Source organism: Panthera uncia, assembly GCF_023721935.1.
Source record: "Panthera uncia isolate 11264 chromosome B3 unlocalized genomic scaffold, Puncia_PCG_1.0 HiC_scaffold_1, whole genome shotgun sequence".
NCBI lineage: Eukaryota > Metazoa > Chordata > Mammalia > Carnivora > Felidae > Panthera > Panthera uncia.
This window is the reverse complement of record NW_026057582.1, coordinates 26,124,154-26,138,386: the sequence shown is the minus strand read 5'-3', so window position 1 is coordinate 26,138,386 and position 14,233 is coordinate 26,124,154.

Here is a 14,233-nt window from a genome sequence, read left to right as displayed (position 1 = left end):
AAAAAAAAAAAAGAAACACCCTTTGAGCTGCGGGTGTGACCACAGTGGAGCTGAGAGTGCTGCTCACTGGGAGTGCTGCTTGGGCATGACCAGGATGAAGAGGCATGTGGGAAACCCTCCAGGCTGCACCTGAGAGCCCTTCACGGTCAGCGAGATACACGAGAACGATGCCAGTGACGTACATTTCCAGTTGACAAAGACTTCACTCAAATTCATTTTGTTGCTTTTTACCATCACCCTTGTGAGATCGGTTACAACGGATCGTATGTCATAGCATTGCATGATTTAACCCTTAATCCTGGTGCGGCATTCGAGGCTCCCTCCTTGAAGCCAGGCCTCCGGGTCCCCTCCGGCTCTGCCGGCTCGTCCTACACGCCGGCCAGGCTGAACGGTGGCGCTTCCTCCGCAACGGGCCCAACGCTACCACCTTGACCGTACCCTAGAATAACCAGGGTCTGTGACTTGCTCAAGGACACCCAAGTAGGAAGTGATGAAGCCGATTCAAAACTAGATTTGTCTCACTCCAAAGCACATGCCAAGAGAATTCCCTCAGGGGATCAGTGGTGTCCCATCTAGCGCTGTGAATTATGAAAGTGTGGCTTATAAATCCAGCTGGTGCAGTTTCCGGCCCCCGCCCGCTTCACCTGGGGAACACCTGTGTCTTCCTTAAGACTCAATTCAAGCACCACTGCACTTTCAGTGGGTTTCTCAGGTGTGAAGCCGGTTTAACAATGATCAAGGGGGTTGCAGAGCAAGGAGGCGATGATTTTCTTCGGAGAGAGTGACCACACCCGAAGACAAAGAAATGGTGTAGAGGCTTTGCATGCGGAGGGAACAGACATGTCCCTGGCTCCTGCCTGGACTCCCACCACCACGGTGTCTCCGTCTGGGGCAAGTGATGAAGCGCGGTGTGGAAGCAGGAAGCGATAGCTCCTTAAACCTCACTCCTTCACACCTTCAGTGTGACTCATTTTGATGAAATTCAACGAACTCTGAGCACCTGCTCCCTGAACGGAGGCTTTTTTAGCTAGAAAACTCCACAACTCCCTTCCCCCAAGATTTCAGGGCTGTGAAAGACCTAGCAGACGGGCCGGTGGACCTCAGAGCACACTGCTCCTGCCCAGCCAGCCCTCACTGGGCCCATCCCCTGACCCCTGTGTAGGTGCAGGGGAACTGGCCTTGGAGCGAGTGAGAGACGCTGGGCGAAAGAATGCCATACATATATGGCCACGCATATTTTTGCTGCTGTTGTTGTTGAATTTTTTTAAAAGGGCCGCCAATATGTATATACTGACTGCTATCAATTTCATGAAGTCAAAAAATATGTAAATCTGGGCGCCTGGGTGACTCAGTCAGTTAAGCATCTGACTTTGGCTCAGGTCATGATCTCATGGTCCCTGAGTTCGAGCCCCACGTCGGGCTCTGTGCCTGGAGCCTGCTTCGGATTCTGTCTCCCTGTCTGCCTCTCCCCCACTCATGCCTCTGTGTGTGTGTGTGTGTGTGTGTGTGCATGCATTCTCAAAAATAAAATTAAAAAAATTTTTTTTTAATTTTTAAAATGTCAATCTATAGGTTGTTCTGCATCTAAACCTACATCGATTTCTACATCTATCCAGAAGGATAGTCATTAAAATGTTAAGCCACAGCAGTTTTCTCTGGGTCGTGGCATTATAGTGGTTTGCTTGACTATGTTTCTGTATTTTCTGATTTTTCTACAATTACCTTGCGTTAGTTAGCTGATCTGAAGAGCAAGTTCAAAGCCGGTTCTACTTTAAATGGCGAGGATCCCGAGTCTAGGAAATGCTCCTTGAGTGATGAGGGCGCCCTTTCTCATTTCGCCTGTTCACCTCTCATCTTTCTATCACTGGAAGAGCCTCACGCGGGCCTCTGCCTTCTCTGACCAATGTCTTTGCTGCCCTCTGGTGGTCATGTGGGACTTCAGCAAGTCCAACAACCCACCCCACTTCTTGGGGGGCAGTTAACTTCTTTAGGTTTGCCCGCTCTGAAGTTCCATCTCTTAGAACTGTTCCTTCCCGGGGCGCCTGGGTGGCTCAGTCGGTTAGGCATCCAACTTCGCCTCGGGTCACGATCTCACGGCTGGTGAGTTCGAGCCCCGCGTCGGGCTCTGTGCTGACAGCCTGGAGCCCGCTTCAGATTCGGTGTCTCCTTCTCTCTCTACCCCTCCCCCACTTGTGCTCTGTCTTTCTCTATCAAAAATAGATAAATGTAAAAAAAAAAAATTAAAAGAAAAAAAGAACTGTTCCTTCTCTCCCTGCCCCCCCCCCCCAAGATGGAATATCCTTTTAAAGTCAATAAAGTTTGCTCCAGTTTACATTAAGGCTCTCATGGAAATGTCATTTTGGTAAAAACCAAAGCCCCTCAGCCTTAATTTCACGGCCGGAGGGCCTGCGTTTCATCATCACTGGACAGGCTCTGGAGTGTGCTCACCTGCTACTTTCCCACAGTTGACCGAAGCAGTCTGGTTTTGGTCAACATCGTTACTACCAAAGCCACCAGCCTGCCTGCAAAAGGAAGGTGCTTCTCACGGTCCGAGAATGCTGCTCTGCTCTCTACCAGAATCACAAGTACCGTGTCTAGGGCCCCCAGCCCGGGACGCTTTGAGACTGTGTGGCTTTAAGCAAATCATGTTACCTCTCTGTTCTCAACCGTAGCATGGGAATTGTACCCATGTCTGCCTGGATTTACCAGGCTCTGTCACTTATCAGCTGTTAACCTTGAACACATCCCTTAACATCTCTGTGCTTCAGTTTCCTCCTTTGTAAGATTGGGGGCAAAGTACTGCCTCGTTCGTAGGGCTGTAAGGATGGAATTAATTAATACATACGAATGATTAGGTCATTTCCTGGAACATAATTAGTTCTCAATAAGTGTTTATTATTATTGTTACTGTTACCAGCTACCAAAGCATATTATTAATTAAATGTCATTCTAAGAATGCATATAGTTAGGAGTAAGGGATTTATTATCTGTGAAGCCTTCCATGTATTAGGAACCATTCTAGGTACTGTTTAGTAGTCACTGCAACCCTTCGAGAAAGGTGTTATTATCTTCATTTCACAATTGAGGACATTGATATTCAGAGAGGTTAAGTGATTCACCCAAGACCACACAGCTAGGAAATACAGAACATGAGTTCAATCCCATCAGTTTGGCTCTAGCCTCTGTTCTTTCCTGTCTGTTTGGTTGACTGCTATCTCCAAACAGTAGGTTGGTTTTGTGAATATTTTTCTCTAGACTACTCTCTGACTCCTACTTGATTATACATTAGAGGACCACCAGTTGCTGTAACACAAACCCCAAACTCCATGGCTTTCCACAATAGAACTTTCTTCTTCTCATGTGTGTGGTCACTCATGAGGGCTTTCCCATTGGGTGGGAGGGCCTTCCACATGGTGATTTAGAGACCCAGGTTCCTTCCATCTAGTGGTTCTGTTTTCACCTGGGGCTTTGGAGTCCTCTGCATTAAGCCGGTGAGGGAGCAAAGAACATGAACCAGGCTTGAAAGTGGTGCTTATCAACTCTGTCCATAGTTCATTACCATAAGCTCAGTCACAAGGGAGGCTGGGAAATGTAGTCTTGCTCTATGTCTGAAGGCAGGGGAAATACGCCTTGCCAGCCGGTCTCTGCCACACCTGACTTAAGTCTTAAACATTCTTGTGGCCTTGGTTTAAATTTTGATTCCCCTGGTAGGAAATCTTGACCCCTCAGGTCTCGATTGGGTGCCCCTCCTCCATACGTCCTCTCGTGTGGCATTCATTTCACAGAATTATTAACTCCTCTGTTCTTCCGTTATTCTGTGGGCTGCATTCGGCCAGTGTCCATCACAGCTGAATTCCCAATTTTTACACGGAGCCTAGCACACGGCAGGTGCTCAATGGTTGTTGAATGGACGATGCATGGGGGCAAGTGGCGGAGGGGGCAGAGGATGTGGGTGGGAGTGGTCACCACCGAGTTTCAGAACCATGGACGGGAACAGGGCTGGAAAGCCCTCTGAGGTTGAGGTTGGGGTGTCTGTTCTTCAAGAGTGGAACCGAGACACTGAGTGTGGTCACAGGTTGTCTGTATCTCTGCACCTGCCCCGGAGGAGAACCCCACACAGACGTCTCCTCCCTGTCGGTTCCAGTATGTGTACCCTACAGGGGCTGGTTTTGAACCTAGGAAACAAACCACCACCATCACGATAAAATGCATCGCATTCATTTGTTTACTGTTTCTATCCTATCCACTTCTCCAGAAACTTTGCAGTAGCTTACAAAATGAATACAGTAAGAGAAAGAAACTTAAGTAACAGAGAGAAACCAAGTCAAGGGGATATCAGATCATTGACAATAACTCTGGAAATAACAAGATGAGTGTTTCTTCCTTACAAGCCAAGTCTTTATTTTAGGACGCTATTTGGCATTTTTTATATTGATCTTTTTTGTCTTTTCCCCGTCACTGTCCCTCAGTGGCTGGCCTACAGTGGAGATTGGGAATTGAGGAGGGGGCTGTGATTAACTCATGGCCCCTCTTCTTGGGGTTCCCAGACCCTTTTTCAGCTCCAGCCCCTCGGACTCATTCCTTATCCTCTTCTGTGCTATAAATCCCCTCCCACAGCCTGGCGTTAAGAAGAAGGTAGCATCCATGAACAAAAGCCACAGTCCCAATACAACTGCCCTTATATGAAAAGCCCAATTTAACAAGACAGAGGGGGATGGCCCAGCATGGTGATGGGGCAAGAATTCCCGCCTGGCGCCTCTGGCTGGTGGCCTTGACCCATTACTTTATGGTTCTGAGCCTCCATGAGCTCATCTATGAAATGGGTTCATTGAACCCAGATACCCTGGGTGGCTCTGAGAGTTCGATGACACAAAATACCCTCAGAGGGGCAATGTGTTACATCAGCTACCTGAACAAGGGCAAGTGCATTGGGCTTCTGGGGGTGGGGGGCCTTGAGCCTGGGGGAGGATGGAAAGGGAGGATGTACTTTGGGATCACTTGGCTCAGGAATCTTCTTGAAGAGAAGGCCCTCGTATGTCTCACGACGCCCCAGGGGAAGCTGAGTTTGTGGGGAGGAGGATCACAGTTTCCCTGCTGCCAGAATGCAAGTGGATAATAGAAACCTTGCAGGTTGCTTCTGGAATCAGGGGCCTGGGAGGCTTGTCTCTGGGCCCAGGCTTCTGGAGACCAGAGGCAGCTGGGAGCCTGGCTGAAGCAACCCCTGGCCAGTGAATCCGAGGCAGGAGGGAGAGTCTGTAGGCCGAAGAGCACCAGGACCTCCGCAAGATTTGTATTCCAGAAGCTTCTCTGGCCCACACAGGCCAATTCTGTGCTGATTCATAAAAGGGAAGGGAAAAACCCCCCTAGGTTCCAGGCTCCAAGGGAACAAATTTGCAGTAAGTTTGAAAAAGAACCAAAGCCAATCTGAGCTGGAGAAGGGGTTTCCCCCAAACTGTCCCTGTACAGACTCAGCAATCGACAAAGCTGCTGAGAAAGTGCGGGTAGGTGGCCTGGAGGGAAGGGGTGATGGGCAGCCGGGGCCTTCATCACCAGGCTGATGGTGCACAGCCCCTTCCCACAGGCTTCCCCGCGGCCGCGTCTGAGATGGTCGCATCAACTTCTCCACCCCGTAGGACAGCACGCCCCTGCACGAAGACAACAGACATGTTTGCCAAGGAGGAAAAAAAATCCCCGTGACCTTACCATCCCATCAAACCAACTGCTTTCATTTTTCTGGGCTTCCTCCATCCCGTCTTCATCGTTGAATACAGTTCTGCTGCACTCACGGTATTAACTTTCTTTTTCTTCCTTGACAATTGTGTGATGTCAAGCAAGTTCCGGTCTCCTCATCTGGGCGGCAGGATTGTGTCAGCGCCCGCCTGGCGGGGTGGCTGGAGCCTGCGATGAGGTCATGACTGTAAAGAGCCTGGCACACAGTAGGCGCTCAGCAAATGGTAGCTGCGATTATTATTTCCGGAAGCATCTCTTTGGTTTGCATTATACGTACTTCTGCCCTATTAGCAGTTTTCAACTCTTTGTATGTGTTAACGTGAGAAGGAAAACTGGAACTGCTTACTCGAAGTCCGGCCACAGGGAACTATCTTATGTGATCAGCTCTTAAAGACTGGCATTAGCAGGTGCACGCGTGCCCCACCCTTCTGCGCCTAGCGGGCACAGGGCACCCACATGTTCATTTCCACCTGGGAAGATTTTGCTGGGCATGAGGGGGGCCTCGTTGCAGTGGAGGCCTCTGCTGGCCGGAATGGACAGTGGCAGGACATGCTGAGGTGGCCTTTCTTCAAATGCGGGTTCCGCCACCTTCTCTCCCCATTGCCGCGATCATCTAAGAAGGAAAACTTAAAGCTCCTGGGACCCTCAGGGCAGCTGCCCGCTTGCTCTGTGCTCTTGGAGAAGCGAACCAGGGTTTCACGCTGCAGAGAAGGGGCGGCGTTGGGAAAGTGCTGCTGGGTGCATCTCTGCAGGGGCGAGAGGCTGAGCTGGAACAGGGGCTGCTGGGGGCTCTTTCGGATTTAAAGTGGGCCTGCCGCGGAGCCAGAGTCTCCCAGGATTGATGTGTGTTGCAGGTGTTTGAATTGCGTTTCCTGTCTACCTAAGGTCCGCGGGAGAGCAGGCATGTCCAGGAGGCTAATGGGAAAAAGAAAACAATATATCGATATAGACTTTAAGACTCAAGACGGGGCGCCTGGGTGGCTCAGTCGGTTAAGTGTCTGACTTCAGCTCAGGTCACGATCTTGCGGTCCGTGAGTTCGAGCCCCGCGTCGGGCTCTGAGCTGACGGCTCAGAGCCTGGAGCCTGCTTCCGATTCTGTGTCTCCCTCTCTCTCTGCCCCTCCCCCGTTCATGCTCTGTCTCTCTCTGTCTCAAAAAGAAATAAACGTTAAAAAAAAATTAAAAAAAAAAAAAAGACTCAAGACAGTCCACACCGACAAGGCCCGGCTCCTCTCTTGGGCTCAGTTCCCCCATTAGTGCAACGCAGCCTGCAAAACTGACCAGTCGTGGAGTTCTGTCATTCTTGGCTCTGGGGAGGGAACCGGGAGGTCCCTGGACGTTTGCTCTTGGGACGCGTCACATGACATAACTGCTCTTCACCCCCTCAAAGTCTACATCGGAGGCCCTTAAGGGGGGGTGGGCAGTTTGGTCCAGGGCTCCATCCGTTCGGGCCAGCGGGTGGATGCTGTGTGCCAGGACTGTGCCGGGCACTCTCGTGGGTGCCGTGATGACCGTGACAGGGCCCTGCCCTTGGGGCCACCCAGTCAATTCCAGACAAAAGAGACAGGATGTTGCCGGTGGTTCCGTTACCGGTGGCAATAGCTGCCCTGCCCCCGAGTGCACCGAGTGCAAAATCTCACGGAACCCTCCAAACGGCTGCAAGGTGTCTACACTGGTAATATCCTTACTTTCCAGGTGGGCAGGACAAAGGTGCTGAAGCGTGAACTAATTTGCCCAAAGTCACAGAGTTCACGGGTGGCACAGCTGTGATTCCATTCTGTCTGTCTGAATCTACATCCTCCCCCACACCTTGTTTTTTGGGGGGGTTATAGTAAAACGTTCTTGATTTCATTGAACACGATTTCAAATTAAGTCTGTGCAGAGATGGACAGAAGAGATAGCTCAAGGGTATCAGGTAGCACCCCTTTGAGTAGACTTTCAAGGCTCCTCCGGTTTGCTGACGTGTGACATTTCACACCTTGAGATTTTATCTAGGGGCCCAGAAAGCAGCGACATCATCAGTATTCAAGGGCCCAGGTGCGTGAGGTTGCCTTGGTACCGTATTAGAGGCACTGCTCCGTCCAGACGGGTTAGCGATTGCTTTCTTTGTCTCCGACTTCGGTGTCATTTTCTTCTTCGTTCCCACCTCCCTTCTCCCCTATCTCCTATTTCTTCTCCTCCTGTCCCTTCCCCTTCTTCTTCACTTCCCACTTCCCCTCTTCCTCCTTTATTTTTTAGAGTTTATTTCTTTTGAGAGAGGAAGAGAAAGAGAGAGAGAAAGAGAGAGAGGGAGGGGCAGAGAGAGGGAGGGAGAGGGAGAGAATCCCAAGCAGGCCCCGTGCCGCCAGCTCAGAGCCCGATGAGGGGGGCTCGGGCTCACGAACCGCGAGATCACGACCTGAGCTGAAATCAAGAGTCGAACGCTTAACCAACCGAGCCACCCCGGCGCCCCTCTTTCTCTTCAAGATATTTGAAAATACTTAGGACCTCTGTTCTCCTCTTTCTTTGCACATGAAAGTAATGGAAGTTGGAAGATTTCCAGTCCCACGATGGTCCAAACAGACCCGTGTTATCATTATTGGGATTTATTTAACATTAGAATTCCAAGTTTGGCAACCGTCCTGGTACCAGCAATAGAGGCTGCCGCCTCAAATTTTCCAGAACTGTAGAGCCTTGTGCCATAATGCCAGTCAGGGTCCAGATGTAGCTGGGAAAACACGGATGTTACTTGCTTCCTCCAGAGCTGATACACTCCCAGGTGTGGGAAGGACCAAAGGCCGTCTCCTTTTGCAAAGCCTGTGATGCCATAGGAAACAGCCGGTCAGTCCATTCTAGATCATTCTGCAATGAGAAGAGACCTCCGAGCATGGACAAGTTGCAGCCTCAAAGCTCACGCTCTCAACCAATGTACATATTGCATTTTTCAGCTTGAAACAATTCACAACAAGGCGGTGGGGAAAAGAACTGTGTGGCACAAACTTTATATTCTACAGAAATTCCAAGGAGTTGGAGACGAAAACTTTCACAGACTCCAAGTTTTAAGGCTCCACCAACGTTTCCCTGCAGATCAAGCTTCCGCAGCCCATAGATGTAGCTGACGGATGGCACCCTCAAGGTCACACAGCTAGCTGGTGGCAGAGGCAGAACCGGGTCCCCGGTGACTGATTCTAAGTTCTTGGCTCCCTCTGCTACACCACATTGCCAAAGCAGGTGTGGTGAGGGAAGGCCTCCCTGAGGAAGAGGAAGGTGACCGGGGCCTGAAGGGACGGAAGGGGTGTGAGTGGTCTTGAAAGAGGGGCCAGGCTTCCTGATGCCAGTTTAGGCTCCTTTGTGGCTTTCCTAACTGAATCGTTGACTCCCCCATGGTAGGCATGCATTTGTCCCTTCCACTTTCTGCCCCATTTCAGAGCTCCTGGTGTGGGTCCTGCACAAAGGACGGTTGGAGAAGTGGATGAGATTCGGTTCTTCACATCCTCTCTGAGATCTGACTCCTTTGCTTTAAGATATTTGTTGATGAACTTGGTAGCCAACAAACTCAGCCAGTATTTCCTTTCTGCTTCCTTCCTTACTTCCTACGGTTGATACTCTGGAGGCTGTGTGCCACACTCCCTGAGAACTCTCTCTCAGAACACACAGTCTCTGTGTGAGAACTGTCCGGCTCCCGGCAGCCATGTTTGTAAGACCAATCCCTGACCCACCATGAGTGGCTGAGGGGTACAGGGGTGGGTTCCTGACTCAAACTGGACCCATGAAAGCCTCTCTCTCAATTTGGAACTGTGACTTGAGGGGCTCCTCAGTCTCCTCTGATGCTTTACGCCGAGGTGGTGTTAGCTCAGGAACACGGAGCCGTCCATCTGCAGGCACGAAGGAGGCCAGTGCAGGGAAGGAGGGAGACGAAACGTGCTGAGGGAGGGTGGCAAAGAGAAGCCCTGAGACCCCAAGAGAAACCCTGAGAAGCCAACTGCTTCGTGCCTGGGGGCGGGGGCGGGGGGCGCCCTGCCCAGAGGAGGACTTCACCTCTCTCTTGGAGGCCCCTCCTCCAGTCACACGAGGAGAGTCTGTTGCCTGGAACCCTTACCATAGTCTGATGTTATCAAGTTTCTGCAGAAGGAGCCCACTCAGACAGGTCTCTGACAGAGCCATTAGGGGAAGTCCTTGGTTATGCTTTATGCCGGAGGAACCACAGTCCGGAAACGGGGCATGTTGTCGAAGGGGAACTTTCTGCTCTTTCTTGAAGGAGACCCTAGGCCTGCTGGTCACAATTCGACCCAGACTCCAGAAGCAATGGGACTTCAGAGAAGATGTTAATCTCTTTGTTGTCATGGTGGTGAAGATTTTTAGTCAGCCGTCTTCACGATAGCAGCATGAACGGGAGAGGAGAAGCCCCAGTGGTCACTCTGCTACATACTGCAGAACAGAGGTGAGATAAGACCTTCCTGCCTCGCAGGGAGGGAGGGAGACAGACACGGGGACACAATTGCACAGCCCCGAGATGTAGACGTCACGAGAAAGCAGCGCACCAACAAGGGAGGTCCCCAAAGAATATCCCCCCCCCCCCCGGTGGGTCAGAGAAGGTTTCCTAGCCCGGGTGACAACGGAGCGGAGGCCCGCGGGGTGAGCGGGGGTCGGCCAGGCCGGAGAGGGAAAGGGACAATCCGGAGGAAACGGCAAGAATAGAAGAGCAGTGTCGAGAAACACGATGGTGGCTTCTGAGAAGTACAAGCGGCTGAAGCAGCTCGAGCGTGAAGTCTCCAGGTTTGGGCCCGAGAGCTTGCCAGAAAGAAGGCTGAGGTGCAGAGCGGCACTCTCCAAACCGTTCTGTGCGTGCCGTCTGTCACATTTTTTTGGAGCGCGCAAAAAACGCGTGCGTGCGTTCATAACACAGGCGCACAACGTACGCGTCGACAAAGCAGTATGTGTATAGTTATTTACAAAACAGACACTGGCTCTTACACTAATGTGTTAAATAGGATGGTAAGCTTCATTTTCTTATTGTTTTTTGTTTTGGATAAAAATGCACAGGAAACTTCTCCAGTGTTCTCCCCACCCCACAGCGCAGGTGGAGAACTGCCCTGCAGACGTGACCAGGATCGCCTGCAGAGTCTGGGGCACCATTTCCTCCTCAGCATCGGCTAAACGTGTAGCTGCGGCTTGAGCTGTCATAGCCACAGCTGACAGTCCCTGTGCTGGGTGATTCAGACCGGGAAACCTCAGGAGCAACAGGCTCTGTTGTCTCAGCTCAGACTTCTAGAGAGCCCCGGGCCTGGTGATTCCCAGTCTGAATTTCTGGATGTGCGTATACCTCTGTGATGGCTCTTTCTTCTTTTTCCTTTTCTAGAAAGTTAACTGAAACTCGGACCTCATGGCTTGAGGGTGGTCAACAGAAAAGTGTAGAATTCACCAAGTCTGTGGTCTTTCTTTGCCTCTGGCCCAAGACAAAGGACCCGAGCTTCCTTCTGTCCTTGGGGCTGAGCTCCTCCCTGATGAAATGTGTAGCAAGGGCTTGCAGAGGGCATCTTCCTGAGTTTTGAATTGCAGTCCAATGACACCAATACAACTGACATGGGTGGAGTGACCACCGTGTACCTCATGCTAAGTTCTTTATAGCCATCGAAATCCACCAGCAAACCCATTGGGGGGGCGGTGCTGCTCCTAGGATCCCCACTCCATGGACAGGAAATGAGCCTGTCACTTAGGAGTCCCGTCAGTGCAGACCCCAGATACTCAGGATTCCCAACCCCAGACCCCGGCTGCCCACCCCACAGGAGGAAGCTCCAAGGGCCAGGTTTTGGATCCCCAGCCTCTGTCGCCATGCCTTTGTAAGCTGCTGTTCTCTTGGGTTCTGCTCACCAAGCCAGGACTGGAACAAGCCAAATGAAAAGAGAGTGGCCTGATGGCATTTACTCAGGACTGTAGGGCATAAAATGGTTACATAAATGAATATTTTAAATGGTAAAAAAAAAAATTAAAAATTACAGCCTTGTTGAGGTATCGTTGATATACAAAAAATGCATGCAATTAACGTATACATTTTGATGAGTTTGGATATATGCATACACCCATGATATCATCGTCACAATCAAGATAATAAACATATCTAGCACCTCCAAAGAACTCCTTGTGTCCTTTTGCTCTATGTGTGTGTGTGCGCGCGCGCTAAGAACAGTCAACATGAAAAATACCCTCTCAGCAAGTGTTTTTTTTCATAAAGGTTTTATTTTTAAGTAATCTCTACACCCATTGTGAGGCTTGAACCCACAACCCTGGATCAAGAGTCACATGCTCCACTGACTGAGCCAGTCAAGCGCCCCCTCAATAGGTTTTTAAGTGCACAGCACCGTATTGTTAATTATAGGCACTGTGTGGTACAGCATATCTCTAGAACTTATTCATCCTGTACAACGGTTAACTTTATACCCGCTAAACAGCTAACTCCCCTTTCCCCTCTTCCCACACCCTGACAATCACCATCTCATTTTCTGCTCAAATAAAAAGTTAAGTGTAATAGATCCATTTTTAAATGATGCTGTAGGGCACCATAGAAGCCTGGTCACTGTCTGCTTCCCTGGCAGGGTCTTCCAATGAGGTGGGAGAAGCCATGGGATCAGTTCACCTGTTGGATGGAGGTAAAAGGAGAAAGTTCTTCCATGAGATTACTAGAGTTTTATTGTTGTTGCTATTGTTGTTACCTACTATGAAAATGGCTCATGTACGTGGTGCTAAAATTTCAAAGCAGTTATAAAAAAGATAAAGAAAATGTGAAAGTTTTCTGCATCTCCAGGCCTGTACCTCTAGACCTACTCTCTAGAAGTAAATGTTTAAAATCCCTTCTGGTGTTTGTGCTTGTGGTGGTTATACCCAGAATTCTACAATGCATTTGTACCTCTCTTTTTCAACTTATCTCCTTTAGATGTTATTTAAAGACCCCCTCCCACTCTGAAAATTGAGGAATTAAACTCAGTTATATTTCTCCCTCATTTTCTGCCCTCCCAATTGTTACTTATATTTTTATTTTTAGCCTATTGATAATCGTGATCGCTTTAGGTAACAATTTAATTAAATCTGCATTTCTTGGTCTGTCCTTTTTCACAGTATCTCTTGCTCATGGTATGTAAGTCATTTGCAAGTCATTTCAGTGGGATTTTCCTGTCAGGCACAGGTTCTCAATCCATCTTAAGTCAGGGGTCTGATGTAGTTTTAAAGGTAATCTTTAGATAATAATAAAATTGGAAAACCCACTCACACATCTGTTTTCTCAGCCCCTAACCCTAACCCTACCATGTATCTCCATGGATCCAAGGAAGCTACACTGACCAGTAGAAAGAGAGAGGAATAAGAATCTTATATCCTCTTAGATATACTTTGAGAATCTTATATCCTCTTAGATATACTTTGAGGGTGATAGTGGGCACACAGGGGCTGTTATGTACTGTATTCCACCAACTTCCAGAGAAGTAACACAAATCAAACGTCTCCTGAATTAATTCCACCGTTAACTCAGATTCGGTTTATAATATACTCATGAGAGATTTCTCATTATGTGAATTCCTCTCTGTTTAGAGGAAGGACTTACAGGGAAGACGAGTCCTTCCTACCCTGAGTGGCACTTAGTAAGAAGCTACATGGGCCTGGCCATTAATCTTGTCACCTAGGTTCCTGAGGATGATTACCTCCACCGTGGGGGAGACTAGATTACAGGAAAGTTGGAAGATCACAGGGAACATGTATGTCTGAACATGGAGACTCTGTGAGTGAAGACAAATCACACTCTGTTCGCTGAGGAACCAGAGTGATGAGAGAGTTTTATGTGACATGAATTGGGAAACTTGGCAGATGGATACCTGAGGCTCACGAAGAGGAGGGTGGCCAATCTTGGGTGACTTCATCTATTTTGTCGAGCTACACAAACCACCCATCTGCCCAGATATTACCATTGTCCCCACAATAGTAACAGTCTTAGAAATGCGTGGAGATGTTCTAAAATCTCAGGCTCTTGTAGGTATGTAATAGTTGAAAGTCACTTTTATTATCATTATAGGATACATGTTTGCTTGAGAAAATTGTCAGGTGGTCATTGTTAGCGTTGTTAACAGATAGTGTTTTATTATCATTATAGGATACATGTTTGCTTGAGAAAATTGTGAGGTGGTCATTGTTAGCGTTGTTAACAGATAGTGTATGGTCTCCTGATTCAATACGTATATATATTTTCTTACGAACAATAGGAACATGCTAAACATAATGTTTTTCAGCCAGCTTTTGATTTTAAATGTTGCAAACATCTTTGTGTGTCACTAATTTTTTCATTCAACACTCTTTTGTAACATTATTTGTCATGGGGGCATAGTGTTCTGTTAGACCATTGTCTCTCTGGACCGTACCCTTTCATGTACTAAATTGGATTTGTGCTCAGCAGCTACAACATGCCCATTTCCAACTTCTTTTTTTTTTTTTTTTTCAGTCTTCCACAAACACATCAGAGCCTCTGGTCTCCAACGTCCTCT